The sequence below is a fragment of the Pipistrellus kuhlii genome, unplaced genomic scaffold, assembly GCF_014108245.1.
Source record: "Pipistrellus kuhlii isolate mPipKuh1 unplaced genomic scaffold, mPipKuh1.p scaffold_m20_p_2, whole genome shotgun sequence".
NCBI lineage: Eukaryota > Metazoa > Chordata > Mammalia > Chiroptera > Vespertilionidae > Pipistrellus > Pipistrellus kuhlii.
In genome coordinates, this window is record NW_023425515.1 from 120,583,782 (window position 1) to 120,605,447 (window position 21,666).

General features: G+C 43.8%; 1 protein-coding gene across 9 annotated transcripts in view; it reads right to left on the reverse strand.

The window, feature by feature from the left end:
• ATXN1 (ataxin 1) overlaps window positions 1–21,666 on the reverse strand; it is a 419,543-nt gene that overhangs the window by 192,980 nt on the left and 204,897 nt on the right. For 8 of the 9 annotated variants that reach the window (XM_036448062.2, XM_036448065.2, XM_036448068.2 and 5 more), the window contains one exon: window positions 3,685–3,744. The exons of the other annotated variant lie outside the window; for it this stretch is intronic. The gene's annotated coding sequence lies outside the window, so the exon portion shown is untranslated. The remainder of the gene's footprint in view (window positions 1–3,684; window positions 3,745–21,666) is intronic. 9 annotated transcript variants of the gene reach the window in all.

The window sequence follows — 21,666 nt, forward strand, 5'->3', positions numbered from 1 at the left end:
GAATGTAAGAGCATTTTCAATGTATTTACATACTTACTTCACAACCTCCTTGTGAGACGAGATGGGACTATATCATTGTCATGAAGACATATGGATGGCACGGTTTCTATCCACAGCAGGGGTGGGGAACGTCCGGCCCGCGGGCCACATGTGGCCTGAGAAATCATTTGGCCCAGCCCTGCCAGGGCATTAGAGGTGAGTTAATTAAAGGTTTGAGCAAAAATAGCAGGCTGGGCTGCTTTTTAAGTTGATAATTTTATATGGCCAGCAAATTATGTTATAAATATCCAAATGGCCCTTGGCAGAAAAAAGTTCCCCACCCCTGATCTACAGGGCTCAGTTCTGAGCAGTAGAGAATTTATTTTAAGATAAAGAAGAAGATAGATAGTTCACGAACCTTGAAGGCCTTACCCTCTACCTAGAAAGATTGCTCAGACTCCCAAAGCATGTGTATCAAAAAAGGAAATCTAAGACAAGTGTCAAGTAGATGGCAAAGGTTTTAAAAATGCTTCAGGAGTTCAGGGTGTGGGGGAAGGGGGAGCATCTATTGAAATTAAGATTACAACAGTTTCATGTGAGAAAAATATTCAAACCCCAACTACACACACTGCAGCAGCTGCAATTAGAAAGTGCACCTCAGGCCGAAGACCCCAGAGGCATGCAGTGTGTGCTGAGTTTCTCTGTGCAGCCCTGCGGTGCCCGGCACTGCCCTGTGCCCAGGTCAGTGGCCCTGCATCTGGATAGCATGTTGAATGGGTACTCAGTTTCCCTGGATTTCACTCTGCTCCCCGTCACTGCCCACATTCAGCCAGGAGCAGCAACCGCACTGGACAGGAAATGCTGAACCCCCTGTGCCCTGCACACAGAGCTGTCTGCCACAGGGATGATGCAAAGCAGACTCTCCACCTACTTTCACTCGCTAAGGCAGGGAGGTTCTGCCAGCTCTGTTGGCCCCTCAGGGGCCTGCAGAATTTTACTGCAGACATTGCCTTCTCCCACATCAAGTCCTGACTGGGCTGGGGAAAGGGGTCAAGTGTTAATGGCAGGGACAGAGAGTAGCAGTTACCAAGTCCAGATGCTCTGCGGGAGGGAAAAGCAGGCCAGGATCAGGGGAAATCGAAGGGGGCGTTGGGCTGTGCTCGTCCTGCCCAGGGTACATTGGCTGCCCCAGTCATTGCATTGCTTCTGGTTGCACAGACATGTTGCCATGGAACCAATACATGCCACTGCTACTTGGCCTCCAGCAAACAAAACCTCAGCGCTGGCAAGAGCACTTCCCTAGACTTCCCTTAAAGGGATACCATGGATGGTGAGCTCAGTCCACACTTGGGAACAACAGCAGTATTGTTCCGGGTCCTGCCCTGCTGCATCCCATGAGAGGGAGCCCAGCCACTCCTGTTCTACAAGGTGTGCATGCATGTGGCATGCGGATGTACATGGCCCAAACCCAAGGTGTGGGGGCCAGCCTCCGAGCTGCCTTTAAACTAAGAAAATTGTGGCCTCGGTTTATATTTAGTCCCCCCACTCCCACATCATACACAAATACAACTGGTAGAAGCAAAGAACTAATCATATTTTGGGTAACAATTTGATGCCTCCTGACTGTTAACTTCAAAGAACGTATGTCCCCAGCAGGAAAGCAAAGCAGCCAAAGTGGTCAGCATCACTTCAGGGGGCCTTATTTCACATCTTTACCGCCGCTTCCCCGAGACCCTCCTCTCCCGGTTTGTTCCGCACAGAAAGCCTATGACCAGGAGGCATGGACTCCACACTTGTCCACTTTCCCAAGGTCCTTAATTGTCCTCTACTTTAATCTTTGATCAACCTCTTGATTCCAGAGACCCTTCACTTCCCCAAAGAGCAGCAGATCTCCATGTCCCACGTCCCCCTGTGCTGTGCTCTAGGGATAAATCTTTGGGGCTTTTCTTGGATACGATGAGGAAATGGGAACCCTGACGTTCACACTTCTAATGAGTGCACATTCATGCGTATCAAGCATCTGGGGCAGGAAAGGCCGATATTAGGAGCATAGGCAGATGCTCCCTCAGTGAATCTGCAATCCCCATTTCACTCCCACCAGGACATTGGTAGGAAGCAGACTATTTCTGTACTCTATACAGAGACACTTCAAGTTCCTTAAAGATGACAGTGGTTGGGGCAGAAGAGAAGCCCCCATTTATTAAGGTAAAATGATTAAATTGACAAATGGGATAAAATAATGGACACAGGCTCTCTGTACTACACTTAAACCAATCCCTAGGTGAGGTGCAATGTTTGGGAAATAGGTGCATTAGTTCTCCAACCTAAGTGACCACAGTCCAGAGCCAGATGCGGCATGGGCATCCGCAGAAGAACCACAGGCAAGTCCCCCTTGTGGGCCTCCGGCGGAGGACTGTTTTCTCACCTTGCTCTCCAGCATGCCCACAGCTGAATTCTCATGTTAGAAACCTTATAGCTTTTACTTATTATCTTTTAATGAAGAAAGGTGACTCTGAAAGTCTCTCGGACTGCAGGCCAAGTTTACATTGTGCTATACGAAACCTGCTACGCATTATTCTGCAGGTGCAGACACCCCAGGGGGAGGGGTGTGTGTGTGTGCGCGCGCACACGCGCGCGTGCAGGTCTGCAGCTGGCCGGCACACACCTGCACAGCGGCTCCTGGCAGCAGCACAGATTTAGCCCGAGTCTCCGCACGGGAAGCCGCATTGCAAATGCAGTGGTTTGGGAAAGGCGCAAAGGAAAACACGCCCTCTCAGCTGAGGTCCCTCGCAGAAGTGCCCCGGTCTGCCCTGTCCACCCACTTCTCTTGGTAGCAGCCAAGAGTGACTTCTAGAAAGTTAAACAGCTAAACAGCATCACTCCTGACACTTGCCTTAGAGGGATGTTATCACTAGTTTATCGATATTACTGCAGGTCCAACAAGCTATAATCTGTGTCCACAAAGAAATTGGGATTCTAAAGACAGCTCTGTGTGTGTGTTGAGGGGCGGGGGAAAGGAAGGTGGGTGACTTGCAGGAGAGGGAGACATCACAGAGGGGAGTCCAATGCCTCAGTAGCCGTCTGTACCCAGATGAGCTCTAAGGTCCCATCCAGTGCTCTCTCTTTCAGGGGCGTTCATGAAACAGGGCATCACGTGAACACAACAGATAGTTTCTCCATGCCCACAGCCCATCTCTGTGATCAGTCACTGAAACAAGGACACTTCCTCTGCTGTCCGCTCGGCAGCTGAAGGAGGCTAGAGCAACCACGGTGCCAACTCCTAACCGGCAACCCATGTGGATAGCAAAAAGAAACAGCAGAAAAATACAAGAGGGAAACCTCCCTCTAGAGTAGGGGTGTCGAACTCAATCAGAGAAGGGGCCAAAATCTAAAACCCAGCCTAAATCGCGGGCCGAATGGTTTACTGAACAGTCATAAACTGTCATTGTGATGGAAACGCAGCAGAGTGCAGTGATGACAGCGCGGTGCGGGCCACATTGCAAGGCCTGGCGGGACGGATTTGGCCCGCGGGCCTTGTGTTTGACACATGTGCCTAGAGGGAGGAGGACATGGGATGAGTAGAAAGAACATTTTGGTTCCAAGCGGGGGAAACTTCTAGAGAATGCGTGCACGCATTTTTCTTAGCGCACTGGGTAACGGTCTGACGTGGGTGTAAATATGTGAAAGAGTCACAGGATCGCTCACCGTACGAAAACAGCAGGGTGGTTCCTCTGCCCCAGAAAACGAACTAACTTCTTTGGAAAACTGGAAGAGAAAAAGATTTAAACAACATTAAGTCCGTTCTGTAACTTACCACAGGTATGCAGGTGTAGAGAGTGTGGGCACTGACATGTGGGCACTGAGTAACAGTAAATCTGAAGAATAGTTGGGTGCATAATGGTGTGGCTGACTACCTGAATTTCAAAAAGAGCTTTGAACAATTAACGTGCAAAAAGCAATAGTGTGTGTGATTCTGTGATCATGAGAGAGATGAACCTTATGATGAGGGATCACATACTGTGGTGCCTGAGAAACAAGATTTGGGATAGATATTTTTAAATGTCATGTCTGATGGACGACCTCTCAATAAGTCACCAGAGGACCCCATGCCTGCACTTTGCCCTTTTCCAAAAGGCAGGCCCTCGACTCCACACATCCCCCACTGAAGTCAATGGGACCCGTAATTGGGCTCAAATGGGAATGTGGACTTGTCAGAGGGCACTAGTAGCTACATATCAAGCCAACTATATAATCCCATGGCTGCCACATGTTTGAGATAAAGTGTGGGAAAGCCGAGATGAAGTGCACGATGGGAGAGGAAGCCTGAAAGACAAAGGGAGATAAGGGAGTGACAGCAGCAGACTGTGTAATCTACATCCCTTAAGGAACGACACTCAAGATCCAAGTTTTAAAACCTTTCCAGAGACTGTTTTAAAGATGCCTTTTCAGGTTTAGGAGGGGACGCGAGGCAAAGCTAGTCTGGTTCCTGAGACTGGCAGGTTTTCACAGGATCCCAGAGCATCTGGGATTGAGAGCTACTAGTATATGAAGGCCACTGCTTTCCCCCCCTTTCCCAAAAGGAAGAGAGAGGCCTGGTCACTAGGGCAGGATGGAGACTCTGCCTCGTCCTCCTCAGCATGCTCACTGGCAGCAGATCCTGACTCAGCTCCTTGGAATCTGAAAGGCCTACCTCACCATCCCAGAGAGAAGTCTCGGGCCTTAAAGTCAGACTGCGCTAGGAGAGGCGGGGCTACTGAGAGGATGAGATTCACAGGCTCATGAGAAATTTATACTCTACTTGAAAACACAACACGGAAGCAAGATGAGCAGTAAATACGGTACATGCCGTTAAAATCTCTGAGCACTTTCTTTTTAAAGCCACAGTTTATAGTCCACTCACATACAGTAACCTTTTCATTCTAACAGCAGACAAGATGTCTACAGTGAGAATCATAAGGACTACAAGATTGATTTCAGAGTCAGACCTGACTCTGAATCGCAGCTCGGTTACATAGCAGCTGTGTGATTCTATCGATAGTTCCGTAAACTCTCAGCCCCCTTCCCTCATTTGCATAATGGTAATACTAAAACCCATTTCATATAATACTTCAAGTTTCCAGTGTAGTGCTTGGCATGTAGGAGAGACTTAAAAAGAAAAAGCTTTAATACCAGGTGGCATGGCATGTCTACATATCTAAAATACTAGAGAAGGAAGACACAGGAGAGATTTTTATAACTCATAATGTGTCAAATGTCAGTCCTTGTATTCTCTTTTTTCCCCACCCACCCCCACATTAGTTAAGACAAATGAAAACAAAGTAAAACTGTTTACTGTGAACAATTAGATCATATAGATAAGGGGGAAACACCCAAATAATAGAAATCAGCAAAAGTCTCACTAATGATTACTATGACCATTTTGGTTTATATGGTTCCAGGCTCTCTCCTAAGCTCAAGCATACACAGTATATTAGACATGTACTTAAGTAAAATTTTACACATATGTACAATTCATTCATAATATACTATGATAGTACTCATATTGTTTTACAATGTGAAAACATTTTATTTGGTGTAGTATAAATCTCTTAATTTTAATACATCCATCTCCATCATAACTTTTTAAGGACTTACAAGAAGATAACACTGAAAAAGTAACCATTAAATGTGTATTTGTTGAATTTACAGAATCTATCAGTGTCCCACATTTATGAGGAATTACTATACATGAGCTATTGTGTGGTTCTTCCCCCCCCCCCCCCATATTTTCATCAAGATCATGAAAGGCATATTGTATAAATGTAAGAGATAACAACAAAGATTGTTTTGGTTTAAATGGAAGTAGCTTAGAAGAATACTAACTAGCACAGGGAATAATATTACAAATAACAATTCAGTGACTTTCCAATATGTTGAAAGGGGATAAAATCTTAAAGATGAGGGCCAACAATGAATAGAAATGCCTATTTCATGTATAAAATCCTAAGAATGAAGTGAAACAAGTGTCCCTGTTTTCAGTCTGATCATGACACAGAGAAAGTTAAACTGAAAACTACAAATTCTTGAGTGACTCTAAAAATCATAATCATATTACATGAACTTCAAAACCTAAAAAAAACCACACACACACACACACACACACACACATAAGAATTTACCATATTTAGAAGATACTAAGATTTGGAATGTTTCTGTAATTTCAATATTTCTCATCCAATTTCCTTCTCAGAGAATGGTTGGTGTGGTGAACATATGTGATGCAGTTTGCTTAAACTGCATGACACATCTTGTCCTCGATTGAGAAAACTGTGCTCTATCTACAAATGTGACCGGGAGGCTGGGGGAGTGAATGTATCCTCACAATCAGCAAAGAGTGCGAGCTAATCCCTCCTCCAGTTATGACTGTAACTAACCCTTTGTAAGTACTGCCAACACTGCTCCTTCAAGCAGGCAGGCAGGAGGCGGGGGGTGGGCAGGATGCAGGAGAGAAAGATGGGACACACTGTGGCAGTAGAGAAATGCCAAATCAGACACCAGCAGGAAAATCCTGGAGTGGTCAAAAGTGGAGAGAGCCTGGCCAGTGTGGCTCAGTTGGTTGGGCATCATCTATCTTGTGCACTCCATCTTATGCTATCATGTCAATGATTCTCTCTCCCTCCCTTCCTCTGTCTCTAAAAATCAATAAGGTATTCTTTCTTTTAAAAATTTTTTTATTGATTTCAGAGAGGAAGGGAGAGGAGAGAAATATAAACATCAATGATGAGAGGAAATCTCCTGCACGCCCCCTACAGGGGATCAAGCCCACAACCCATGTATGTGTCCTTGACTGGAATCAAACCCTGGACCCTTCAGTCTACAGGACAACACTCTATCCACTGAGGTAAACCAGCCAAGGCTCAATAAAGTATTATTTTTAAAAAAAAAACGGAGAAAAAAAGTGGAGACATATAGAGTTTGATTTCTGAAACCAAAATCTACAATGAAAGGAGCGGTGAGATACCTATTTACATGCTACCTCCCAACACAAGTTCCCTAAAAGTTCATCCCCTGACAGTTTATGCAGTTTTTAGGGAGTGATAATTTTTGGTGAGGTTCATGATCTTTGACTTCTGTTCTATTTGACCATGTGAAATAGAATCAACATTGGTAGATAAGAACACAGACCTTACATTTTAGCATGGGTTGAAATCACAAAAGGCATTTCTTGGACAATTCATAGTAGGGGTTTCACTTCACATGGCATATGGACTGAGCTACTCTTAATAAACCTTTTCTGAAGGTACAATTCAGGAGTCAATAAGATGTCCCTTGATCTCACAATGCATTTCTAATAGGGACAGAGTGTTTGCTTTGACTAACTCTCTTTGGGTTGACGCTTTCTCCACGGTGGTATGTGCCCTATAACATCTCTGTTACACAGTCAAAGCAAAAAGATGCTCATTCTTCAACTTTCTCTCAGAGGAACTTTCATACTCTTTGATGGTATGCATGGGATGGCCCGGAACACATTCTGCATAGCAGACCTAGCCATCGAAACTGGGGTTCTGATCCTAACATCCTCACCAATTGTGCATCTCTGGTTAATATGACCTAGCCAGGAAAGCTGTGCTGACACCATATATTCCACACTTACAGTATGATTTTGAACTACAGACTTTGGAAAATTTTGTCTTGCCATTGTATAGTCTCATCCCGAGTAAGCACAGAATTCCTTAATATAATGACTACCATTTACTGAGTGGTCATTTTGTGCCAATTTTTTATCTACTATCTCTAATCCTCATAAAATCTCTGTAAAATAGGTTGCATTAGCCCCATTGTACAGGTGACGAAAACAAGGCTCAAGACAAGTAACCTAACCAAGGTCATATGCCTGACAAGATAAAAGCAAGAATTCAAAGCCAGGTCTATCTGGGTTTCATGGCCAAAAAGAAAATAGAGAAACATCAAGATCATATGCAATTTTTATATGAAGGCCACAATTTGCAGGCTTCTGTGAAACACAAAAAATAAACACTTGCTTTTTCTCAATAATCAGATATTACTTTTGCAGGTTTGGTTGTTTTTGTTGTTTGTTTGTTTGTTTGTTTTTTGTATGGCAAGCAAGGACGCTGGAAACAAAGTTATCCATGAAATTTGGTGGTAAGTTGTGTGTGGCAGACCTAGCCATTGAAACTGGGGTTCTGATCCAACAGGTGCTAGACAGGCATTCTTCAGGCAGAACAGCAGGGCCAAAGTGCTGACAGTTGCAGCAACACAAAATGTAGCCTTGGCAAGTCGGTCTAACAATTACTTTGCATCATTCTGATTATGAGCCACAAGCATGCAATCAACAGCATAGAGACGAACTTAAATGATCTCCATCAGCATTTTACTTCAGTTATCAACGCTTGGCAGATGGAACGCATTCTCATCTGACCTAAACGCAATGCTAATGACCCGAACACAGAGAACGTGCAGGAACAAGAGCAGCACAGAGAATGGCCGGTGCTGGGGGGCACTGGTTATAAGAGATGCACTGTAGTTCATCAACTTTTCCATTTATTACCTCAGTTCATGTGTTTCTCATCTGATAAATTCATCCGTAGTCTAACTCAATGGAAAGATTAAGTAAGTTTACAGTTCCCCAGACTTAATACTGCATGTTGTGCAATTCTCTACAAGGAACAATTTTCATGTTTCATTACACATTTTTTTGTGGGTTGCATCTCCCCCACTAAATTGTGGCCCAGCTCCAACAGCATAAAAATTTTATCATTTATCTCTCTATTCCCAACACCTAACCCAGTGCTTGGCTTATAGAGTAGACATGCAAATTATGTAGAAATGAATGAACAAGCTATCCAATGGAATGGGCATGCTATCCAATGATATCAAACAGCATTATATACAATATTTTAAAATCAACGATTAATATTCTTGAATTGCCAAACACACCATGTAAATTCCTTAAAGCCAGTATCTATATACCTTAATGATTCTTCTAGCAGTTAGCATGTTTATTGTAAAACGATCAAAAGGATGAACAGAAAGCAGAGCAAAACCAGCACATCAACAGTACTTCAAAATTCCAAAACTGGCAATCACCGCCTTAGCAAAGTTGCACCTCCGACTTGGAGGGAGGGGAGGAGGAGCAGGATGCTATTTTTAGAGTGAAGGCAGAAAGCTTTCTGCGCCCTGCACTTTAGGGCCACGTCCCTGCAGTATGACTCTTCTCTCGGCAGCTAAAGATCAGAGCTCCTTCACCAAAGTTCAGTACAAATAGGAAATATCATAGGGGCAGGCAGAGATGAATACTGTGACTTTCAAAAGTGCTACCTGTGTAGGAACATTGCAGTCACATCTGGCAGCGGCCCCAGTGATCTCGATGCAAAAGCTATTGTCCCAATCAAACAACAAAGGCTTAAAAAACATAGTTCTGGACAAAAGTTGGAGTTCAGTCAATACTTAAAAGCTATCATATCTTAAATCTGTGTGAGCTTTATAGTTTTCAAAGTGCTCAAGTATAGCATCAACAGTCAGCAGCCAACATCACTATGTTATATACAGTTTTAAAAATTGTATCTCTTAAATGTCTAGAATATCCAGGGCTGGCAAACTCTTCCAGGAAAGGGCCAGAAAGCATATATTTTAGGCATTTTTTACTCCGCTCTCTCATTGTAACACAAAAGCTGCCATGAGAATAGTACACAAATGGACATGGCCATGTGCAAACAAAACTTTACTTGCAAAAACAGATGGGGTGGGATATGGGTCATGGGTCAGTATTTGTCAGTCTTTCGTCTATTGGGAAATTTTGAGACACATTTCTCTGCTTCCTACTTTCCTCCCAAATAGACTATATTTTTACTTAGTAAAAAGTCAGATGACAATATCACACAGTATCCAGAAGCAGCAAATGGCTGATTTCTGCAGCATCCATCCACCACTGAAATTCTTTACAATAGCAGCAAGGGCAAATCTTCCCATGCCAGGTGAAGCTATCCAGAGGGCGGATCACTGTGCATTCATCTCTGCATTATATATGTGCAAAAGCTGTCCCTCAGAACCCTGGATAAACGCTCACAGCCTCTTGAAGTAATGCACTATCTAGGCAAGCAGGAAGACCCCTGTGCAACAAAAACACACCATCTGATTACTAGTAAATATGGGCAAAGGACTATCTTTCTCTAAAAAAGATTTACAAATGAACAAAGTGCACATGAAAAAATGCTTAATGTCACTAATCACTAGGGAAATGCAAAACAAAATCACACCCTTAAGATGGTTATAATAAGCAACAACAACAAATAACAAATTTAAAAAAATGCAGCAAGCCCTAATCAGTTTGGCTCAGTGGTCAGAGCTTCAGCCTTTGGGCTGAAGGGTCCCAGGTTTGATTCTGGTCAAGGGCATGTATCTTGGTTGCGGGCACATCCCCAGTAGGGCATGTGCAGAAGGCAGCTGATTGATGTTTCTCTCTCATTCTCATTGATGTTTCTAACTCCCTCTCCCTCTCCCTTCTCTCTGTAAAAAAATCAATAAAATATCTTAAAAAAAACAAACACACACACACACACACACACACACACACACACACACCAAATAACACATGTTGGCCAGAACATAGAGAAAATGTAATCCTTATGTATTATTGTTGGGACTACAAAATGGTGCAACTACTAGTATGTAAAACAGTATGGCAGACCCTCAAAAAAATAAAAATAGAAATACTATATAATCCAGAAATTCCACTTCTGTACCCAAAAGAATTGAAAGCAGAGACTTGAACAGATATTTGTAAACCTATTTTTCATAGCAGCATTAGTCTTTTTAAAAATATATATATTTTATTGATTTTACAGAGAGGAAGGGAGAGGGTGAGAGATAGAGACATCAATAATGAAAGAGAATAATTGATTAGCTGCTTCCTGCATGCTCCCTCCTTTGATCAAGCCTGCAACCCAAACATATGCCCGGACCAGGAATTGAACGCTCAACCACAGAGCCACACCGACTGGGCACCATGTTCATGGTGGCATTATTAACAACAACTGAAAGGTGGAAGCAACCCAAGTGTAAATATACAAGATATAATATATACATACAATGCAATATTGCTTAGCCATAAAAAGTAAGGACATTCTGACATATGCTACAATGTGGATGAAACTTGAAGACATTATGCTAAGTGAAATATGCCAGTCATAAAAGGACAAATTCTATATGATTCCAATTATATAGTATATAGATGCCTAGAGTAGCTGAATGCAAGACACAGAAAGTAGAATGATGGTTATCAGGGGCTGAAGGAAGGGGGGAATAGAAAGTTAGTGTTTCATGTATATCAAGTTTCAGTTTGAAAGATGAAAAGCATTCTGGAGAGGCGTGGTACTGATAATTACACAATAATGTGAATGTGCTTAGTGTCAGTGAACTGTATACATTTTAAAATAGTAAATTTTATATTATATATCTACTAGAGGCCTAGGGCACGAAATTCATGCATGGAATGGAAGTGGAGGTTGTCCCTCAGCCCAGCCTGCACCCTCTCTAATCTGGTATTCCTCTCACATCCAGGACTGCTGGCTCCCAACTGCTTGCCTGCACTCCTGATTGCCCTTAACTGCATTTCTGCCTGCCAGCCTGATCACCCCCTAACCACTTCCCTGCCAGCTCGAATGATGCCTAACTGCTCCCCTGCCAGCCTGTTTGCCCCTAACTGCCCTCCCCTGCAAGGCCTAGTCCACCCCCTCCCCCAAGTGCTCTTCCCTGTAGGCCTGGGTCCCTCCCAATTACCCTTCCCTGCAGGCCTGGTAGCCCCCAACTTCCCTCTTCTGCCAGCATGGTCACCCCTAACTGCCCTCCCCTGAAGGCTTGATCCCCCACAACTCCCCTCCCTTGTAGGCCTGGTCCCTCCTAACTGCCCTCCCCTGCTGGCCATCTTGTGTCCACATGGGGGCAGCCATCTTGTGTGTTGGAGTGATGGTCAATCTGTATATTACTCTTTTATTAGATAGGATTACCACAATTTAAAGAAAAATAGACTTGTGATCACTTGACTCTCTAAGAAGAGTCTAGGTGTTCTGTTGGATCAGGATGTCTCAAAGAGATCCATGTCAGTCATGACTGGGAAGGCTGGTCTACAGCAGGCAGCTGAGGAATTGCAACCTGCCTGAGGGTACCAAGAAACCAGCTAAAGATTGAGAGCCTCCACATCTAGAGATCTCTCAGATAAATAGAATACAAGGTTTCTGTGATTCAAAGTGAATTCTGTGCCTAAGATCTGTGATATGACCAGAATGCCTGTCATGTTCTCTTCCAAGTGCTACAACCTTGGGGAGTCAATGGGTAAGAGTGAAGCCAATGGCAGGTATGAAAAGTAGTTAGGACAGTTTACCAATCATGATGGGGGGACATAGGAAACAGCACTGGATGACAGTGAAAACTCACAGCCTTTCTCTCTCTAATCCTGCTTTCCTTACTCACACGTGTGGCCACTTTTAGTTGACTCTCCTGAAATGTAACTCCTCTGAGGTGACCTCATGAACACTGTCCCATTTGCATAGCACTAGTCTATGGATTACTCAGGTATCACTCTTACAAAAATCTAGCTAATATAGGGCCTCATTAACTACTGCAGGCAGGGTGATGCTGAGTCATGGCTTCTATGGCTTCTCAGCTGAAGGAAGATGATACCATGTTTCTCCTATAATCTTTTTTTTTTTTTAATCCTCACCAAAGGATATATTTTCATCAATTTATCAATAGAAGAGGAGAGAGAGGGAGAGAGAGGGGGAGAGAGAGGGGAAGAAAGAGAGGGAGAGAGAGAGGGAGGGAGAGAGAGAGGGAGGGAGAGAGAGAATGAAAATGGAAATGAAAATGGAAATGGGGGGCAGGGAGAAACATAGATATAAGAGATAAAAATCTATCATTTGCCTCCCATACACACCTGGACCAAGAATCGAACCGCAGCCTTTTGGAGTATGAATTGGCGCTACAACCAGCTGAACCACCTTAATCTTGATAAGAAAGAGAAAGATAGCCGAAGCCAACCCAACCATAATGGAGGAAGAAAGGCCTGTGGCCATGTTGCTTATGACACTAATGACCACCCTTGGGTGAATGACAAATCTTACATAGTCAAAACAAGGTAGGAGACTAGGTTGTACATCTCCAATTGAGTTATACTGAACTAGAAGACCAGTGCACAAAATTTGTGCATGGGGTCTGGGTGTGTGGGGGGGTGTCCCTCAGCCCAGCCTGCAACCTATCCTATCTGGGAACCCTCGAGGGATGTCCGACTGCCCATTTATGCCCAATTGTGCCTAAACCCAAGCCTCCCACTTCCGCCTGCCAGTCTGATCAACCCTTAACCACTCCCATGCCAGCCTGATTGATGTCTAATTGCTCCCCTGCCACTGTTTGCCCCTAACTTCCCTCCTCTGCCGGCCTGGTCACTCCTAACTGCCCTCCCCTGCAGGGCTGATCGCCTCCTACTGCCCTTCCTTGCAGGCCTGGTCCCTCTCACTGCCCTCCCTTGCACGTCTGGTGCCTCCCAACTGCCCTCCCCTGCTGGCCATCTTGTGTCCACATGGGGGCAGCCATCTTTGACTACATGGGGGCAGCTATTGTGTGTTGTAGTGATGGTAAATCTGCATATTACTCTTTTATTAGATAGGATAGAGGCCTGGTGCATGGGTAGAGGCCAGGTGGTTTGCCCTGAAGGGTGTACCGGATCAGGGTAGTGGTTCCCTTGGGTCGTGGGGCAGCCTGAGCCAGGGTGCCTGTGGTGGTTTGCAGGCCAGCCAAGCCCCTTGGCAACCCAAGCAGAGGCCCTGGTATCTGGAATTTATTTACCGTCTACAATTGAAACTTTGTAGCCTGGAGTGGAGCCAAGCCTCCTGCTTGCTCTGTGGCCAGCAGCCATTTCTGTTTGGAATTTGTTTACCTTCTATAATTGAAACTTTGTAGCCTTGAGTGGAGGCTTAAGCCAGCAAGGGCAGGAAGAAAGCTTGGCTTCCTCTGTTGCCTGGGAAACCCAAGCCTCCCTCCTGCTCTCTGTGGCTGTAGCCATCTTGATTGGGTTTATTTGCATACTCGCTCTGATTGGTTGGTGGGCGTGGCTTGTTGGTGTAGCAGAGTGGTGGTTAATTTGAATATTACTCTTTTATTAGGTAGGATGGCTATTAGAGGGTCCCAAATATCCTATTTGACTCTAACATTTTCTGACTGCCAGAGTTTTAACCAATATGTAGTGAAGTGCAATTTTCATTCAAGGGCATACATTTCATTGTACGCTTTTGTATTTCTCAACAATTTTTGTCAGAAAATGCAAAGCATTAAAGGAATGTACATACAAAAAAATTCTAGTGGAAAAAATACACTAAGAGTCAGGGTTAATACCAGATTTTTAAGTAGCTAAAGCCAGTGGTGTGCAAGGAAATGTTCAATACCCATCAGGAGGCAGAGAAGAGAGTGACTTGCAGCATTTGCCGATTTCTGCAGTGTATCCACTCCCACCACGGCTGATGTCAAGCTAGCAACTAATGCCAACTCTTCTCAAAATTCCTGAAAAGTTAACAACTGACTCATGAGAGCAGGAGCAACCTGGCAGAAGTTCATTTCCTTCATCCCACCAATATCAATAAATCCAGTTTCACATTTAAAATAAACCCCCAAACCTAAAGTCCTTTATTAACTTTAGGTCTCTTTTTATCGACTAAAAAGGTATATGATCATATTGCTACACCTGTCCTTCTCATTTCTACACCTAGCCTCCTCGTCTGAAGTAAACCTTGCTCAAGTCCAGTCTTACATGACCAGTTTTCTCCACACACTCAGATTGCACCATCCTCTCTTTACTCTGAATTTTTACAGCACTTACATAGGGTGTTCCCCCAAAATGTATACACACACTTTAAAAAAGGCAGTGTCTGTTGAAATACATTTCATTTTCAAAATTGAACTATCAGCTGCTAAAGTGTATATACATTTTAGGGGACACCTAAATTCTAGAGGGGGGGGGATTCCATGGGGAAAGTTCTCAGGGCACTGAGCACAGCATGGAGTTTTACCTGAGCTGAGCTGATTGAATCTGCTGACATGACTGGTTGGGATGACTTCTGTCCAGTCAGCTCCAGTGAGCCCAGCTCATCAGCCAGGACCAGGCAGCGACCAACGATTTGCATTAAGGAGTATGCACAAGGGAGCTCACACTTCCACAAAAAGAAGAGAGAGAACTATTTGTTGAGCATAAAAGACTTCCGTAAGCCCAAGTGCCCAGGTCTTGGTTTCAAATACCATTTCTTAATACAAAGAAGCAAGGCTCCTTGGAGAAGCAGCTGATACTAAGATTAAAGCAGAGAATATTCAAGATGAGCATGAAAGAAATGCTCAAAAACAAAACAGAACAAAAACACAGCCCTAGCCGGTCTGGCTTAGTGGAAAGAGCATCGATCTGTGGACTGAAGGATCCCAGGTTTATTCCAGTCAAGGGCACATGCTCGGGTTGCAGGCTGGATCCTCCCTGGGGAAGCGCATGAGGCAGCCAATCAATAATTCTCATCATTGATGTTTATATCTTTCTCTTCCTCTCCTGTCCTCTCTGAAATGAATAAAAATATAGTTAAAAAACAAAACAAAATACACACAATGATGGAGGCCTATCAAAGGAAAACAGGAGACAATGTTCCTAATATTTCTGAAAGAGCAGCCAATGGTCCAAACTGGAACCATCGAAGAAGCAAAACAAGTAAGCATGATACCGGATAACCCAAAGTCTAAAGGAAACATGCATGGATTCTCACTGATATGAAGAAATGACTGAATAAATAAATAGGTGGAGAAACAGATGAATCTTCTGTGCAGAACTCTGAATAACTCATGTAGTCACACGACCCTCAAGGATGCAGAACACAGCTCCCACTCCTTAGATGTGGCTTTCCTCCAAAGAGTGCGGTATGGGGATGAGGGAGAGGTGTGTGTGACAGGAGAAACTTTACAGTGAGGAGCCCCAACAAACACCACCTCAGCCTGGTGTTCAAGGTCTACACTATCAGGAATACACTGATAGTATGTCTCTTTGATATATATGATGTGGTAAAAATAGCAATTTACTACTGTTGAGGGTACTGATCATTTTGTCACATGTACCTCAGTTGGGGTTTGTCAAGGTTATCAAAACAATCGTCACATTCTAGAGGAGCCTAAGGAAACTTGATGTCTAAAGGTGATGTGGCATCCTGGATGAGATTCTGGGATAGAAAAAGGACATTAGGCAAAAACTAATAAGGAAATCTTAGTAAAGTAGGAACTCTAGTTAATAATTATTAAGATTATCATAGTATTAAGATTCTGCCGGGTACTCTATTAAGTGTCTTGCATATATTATTTTGCTTAATCCCCCATCCTAAAAAATAGTTTCATTCTCATTTTATAGAGGAGGACAATAAAGGCAGAACTCTTTTGTCCAAGATGACAGGTTAGTAGTTGGTTAAATTCAAGTTGAAACTATGTTGAACTGTTCTAAGTGCTTTAGAAGTTTTAACTCATTAATCCTCACAACTCAATGAAGCAAGTAGCACTATTATTATTTCCCTTCCAGGTGAGGAAACAGAAGCACAGAGAGGGCTAGGGAAGCTACTAGGGATGTCCAGCTGGTTAATTACAGGGTTGCACAGCTGGTAAAATAATTGATAACATTAATAACTTGATAAATATTATAGAGCATCAATTAGTTTACAAATATTTACTCATTTAATCTTCCTAACATCCCAATGAAAGAGTTTTATTATTATTCCCATTGAACTGATAGAAACACTGCCACAAAAGGAGGTTAAATAAATGGGTATGTGGGTGTTAACTGTACCACTGTTTCAACTTCTGTGTGTGTTTGAAATTATTCTTTAAAAAATGTTGGGCAAAGTCTCTTGTGAACAACTCTGCATGGTCATCATAAAAAGGTTTCTCAGGAATTGCTCATTTGACTTAAGTATATGTGTATTTAATTATTTTTTGGCAACTCATTTTTAAAAAATAGTTTCCCGATTTCTCCTTTAAACTCTCTTACAGAAATCTTCTCCCCTCAGGAGTGAAGGAGAGCACTTTTGTCAATATGCTACAATTAAGGCTGTGAGGCAACCGACATGAGGCCAATGTTTATTAATTAGCAAGAAGCCATATAGGATATGAGCTCTGGACTTCACAGACCTTTATATTCCACATTGACCTTCTGATCATTTTTGTGGCTTGGATGGCTTTCAACAAGTGTACTTATCGTAGGTGAAAAACACATCATTATTGTTCTAGTCAATAAATATCTTCATTAAATAGTGCATTTATAAGATACCTACTTCTATTAGGACCTTTTTAAAAAATTTGTTTAACATAAGGTTTTTCTTGAGATATAAGTTCATTAAAATATTTAGGAAAAATGTGCTTCTTCTGATTCCAATATCAGAATGCTATTATCTTTTATAAAATTTAAAATCTATTCCGGATCCTTTTAGGTGTCTGTCATCCTGAGTTTAGATGTTGACAAATTCGTTAGCACCAGCAAATGTTAAAGCTGTCTAGAGCATTTCCCTGCTATCCCACCCTGCAAATCAATGGCCTTGCCAACTACCACAGGAAAAGTGATTCTATTCTGCCAAGTGATGCCACCCAGGGCGAGAGCAGCTCCCTGCTTACCCTCCGAGAAGGGCTCTTGTGCATGAATAGCTGTATATTATTGGAAATGACATTCCAGTCAGACACAACCACGGCACGGGCAAAAAGAGGCTTCACACTTCTCAGGGGTAACAGATACAGTCTCCCAGCCTGATCATGGCGAGCTTACTGGCAACTTGCCAGATGAGTACCCTTTGAAATAACTAAATTCCTTCTACCTGTATTATAACTATGCTCCCTGAGGACAGGAATTCCCTTTTTCTCTGCACCCTCCAGGACGCTGACTCCCTCTGACAGTGAGAGACTCTAAGTGATCAGAGCATCAACTCTGGAACCAATGATTGGGTTCAAATGATCTTGAACAAATGTCTTAACCTCATTGTGCTCAGACACAAAATTTGCATAGCAATGATTATAAGGATTAAAGTGTACTATTTTAAAAATATTGAAAACAGTATTGGCTCATAGTATTATGTACACATTATGGCCAAATATTAAAACAGCCAATTGCTAACCCAATAATTCCCAAATACCTATTCAGGCTATCTTCTCCCCAGTCCCCCTCAACTGCCCACCCACTCAAAGTCTGTTTATTACAGACCTGTGCCTATTCTAATATGATATGTCCTGGTCAGCAACAGCAGGCATGCTGGGAGACCAAACCTCTTAATTCCAAGGCTAACGTGTATATCCAAATTAAATGTACAGCTAATGATACAGTTCATTTCTTTTTTAACAAGGATTTCCCCCATGCAGATTTTATCATCATGCTTATTCCCTCTCATTTCTTGCCTTAAAATTCTTCTCTTCTGCTCTGTCCCACCCTACTGCTGAATTTTTAAAAAGGAAAGAAAAGCAATCTAGCCACTAGTTCAGAGGCCTAAGTATTTTGTGTGAATGTCACACTGACCATATTATACACTGTCATGGCAGTTTAACAGAGAATTGGAATCTAATGAGAAAAGAGAAGAGAAGAGCACAGATAAAGAAACTCTTGAAAATCAGCCCCAACAGTCTACCCAAGGCCTGGGGTGAAGGGTATTAGAGCTTATTAATATAGACTGCCTCTCATCAAGGGACAGGCAATTTGCTTTCAGACATCTCTATAAAACTATTAGTCACCCTCACACCAATTTACCTTTGCACAAGGACATTCTGTAACCAGGAATGCACCTATGTGGCTTAGTCATCTGATCAGCCTCAAGGTCACAGACTTGAGTAACACGATGAGAATTACCTCATTCAACCACTGTAGAACCGCTACATCGCCGATCAATACAGGAGGCCTCTGCACACCAGCCACAAAGCCTGCTCCGGGGAGCGTCCTGCATACCTCAGAAACAAATTGCACCCTTAAAGGCAGATGACACATGGGACACAGAAAGATCCTTTCTGCAAAGCAGAGTCTTTGTTTGGAACAAGAAAAGGGAGAGGAGAGCATCCACGCAGCAGAAATAGAGTGCTGTTTGGCACTCACTCTGTGACATGGAATTTCCCTGGCCTCCCCCTCAAATGCAGTTCGCATCTCCTGGACACACTGGCAGGGGGAAGACAAAAACGGAAGTACGCTTTCAAGGGACAGCAATGCTGAGGACCAAAACGATGCATCTGACATTCCCATGAAGAACTTGCCCTAAGCACCAACTTCACAACGCAATGGAGAAACACTCAATACCCAGAACAGTAATAAACACTGGAGAGTGGTTACTATGTACTTACTAGTCATCTTTCTAATTAATTTAGAAATCCTAACTCGTTTAGCCCTCCCAGCAACCCAAGGAACTATGTTCTATTATTATCCCAACTGCACAGATGGGGACACGGAGGCACAAGGAGGTTAGGTAAAGGTGCTTGCAGTCACCCTGGTAAGTGACTGGAGTGGGGGATTTCAACCCAACAGCGAGGCTCTGGAGCCAAGACATCACCCAGCCTGGTTAACAATAGAAGCGACAATTTACCCTTGTGAGTTTACATATGCTTTATCCCTCTTCTTGCAATAACCTTCCCACACATTTATTTATGAAGGTCTCTCCCAACAAAGCCTTCCCAGGGGAGGTGTTCCATACATGTTTGTGAAATGAAGATGTGAATAATTGCCTCTAACTAATTCTTCAATCACTCTGTGAGGCAGACTAAGAGCATACGATTAACCCATTTCCGGGTAAGGAAGATGAGGGTCAGGAAAGTCAAATGACTTCTATTACTTTGAATAGAAGCTCTTCCATGGCGTACCAGTGGTTTTAAAATTACTTTTTAAACCATGGGACACTTTTAAAAAACAAACATAACATCTGTTACCTATATAACCTCAGAATTTAATAGCAGTAGAGGAGGAGCTGCTCTGGTGGAAGAGAGGCAGGGGCCAGCCCAGGATCCAGGTTTCCCCGGAGCCAGAGGGCTCAGAGAATGCAGGTGGGGAACCACTACAGCACCACACAGCACCTCCGGGACAGACTCAGAGCAAAGTAGGAGCACAGAAGGGGACTCTGCCCCAAAGAGCCCCGAAAATGCCAGCGGCCCACGGATCCAGACCCGTAGGAGGGGTACAGGATTCCATCAGGACGCTGGTTTCTTGCCCTCTCAGTAGAGATGAGGCTCAGAGACACCAGTTGTCAGCCTTTCTCAGGCATCTCTACTTCTTTCTCCAAAGCTGTTCTGTATCTGTTCCTTTTTCATCCCTGGGGGTTTCCGCTCCCGATAACTAGAAAGGGGGCAACCTCCAGTGACGTCCTTTTCATTACCACACAGAGCAGGAGAGGACAGAGGGCGCTCAGGGGCATTGCAAGCTGCCCCCAAGGACTGAACACATTCGGCCAAATCCGGGATCCTGCCCAGGATCCCTTCAGAGTGGCAGGCTTCAGTCACGATGGTGGAAAAGACTGTCAGAGAGAGGGAGCAGTTTACCAGAACTGCACTGTGGTTAGACCCGCATACCGCATCCTACCATGCAGATCTCAGCAGGTCGCCAGCCCTGGATAGTTCAGAGCAGAATGTGAGAGCTGGCGGCACCTGCAAGAGTCTCCAGTCTAATCCCCCCATTCAAAGAACAGGGGAGTTTCACCCCCACAAGGTGACTTGATCAGAGCCACACATGGGCAGTCCTCTAAGAAAAAGCAGGATGTGAACTGCAGAATGAACCCAGAGGACTTTCTCGCCAGGTCAAATGATGCAAGACAGTACAATGCTCAGGTTCTTACTGAATGCACATGCTCAACTGTGTAAAATCATCTCTTAAGATCTCCTGGGGCAGTAGTCGGCAAACTCATTAGTCAACAGAGCCAAATATCAACAGTACAACAATTAAAATTTCTTTTGAGAGCCAAATTTTTTAAACTTAAACTTCTTCTAACACCACTTCTTCAAAATAGACTCGTCCAGGCTGTGGTATTTTGTGGAAGAGCCACACTCGAGGGGCCAAAGAGCTGCATGTGGCTCTCGAACTGCAGTTTGCCAACCACGGCCCTGGGGGAACACAAGTCCTGGCACTTGCTCAGGCCCATCAGCACTTAGCACGAATGACCTGAAGTCTAGTTAAGTGCTTTAAGGCCCTTTAAGGCAAGGTGTGATACTGAGAGACATTTAAGAAAGAGTAGCCTTGCCCCACTTCCCAAGGTGCTCTAGAACATCTAGCAGCCAAGGGTGGAGGGACAGGAGAAGCTCCCGTGGGCTCCTGCTTCTGCTCCAACGTGAGACACAGCCTCACAGTCATTAGCATTCCCAATTTGCATTTGTTCCAGATGAGATTTCATCACTGCATCCTATTTATTCATTCCTTATTATAAACCTAAATTGCTCTCTTCAAATAGCAGAGAGCACTGTGCTTCTGTGAGGGGAAAGAGAGACGATCACAGTAAGAGATGTACGGCATTTTCATCCTCTCTCCCTCCCTGCAACAAGCCCCTCCCTGGATCCTGCCCAGGACTCAGAAAACATGGTTTTCCACATCAGGCCTCTTGGTGGAGGGAAATACGGTAGCCTCAACACTCCCAAGTGTTGCAGGAGCCCCTGTAAGTCCTGTTCTAGGTGAGCCCAAATGCC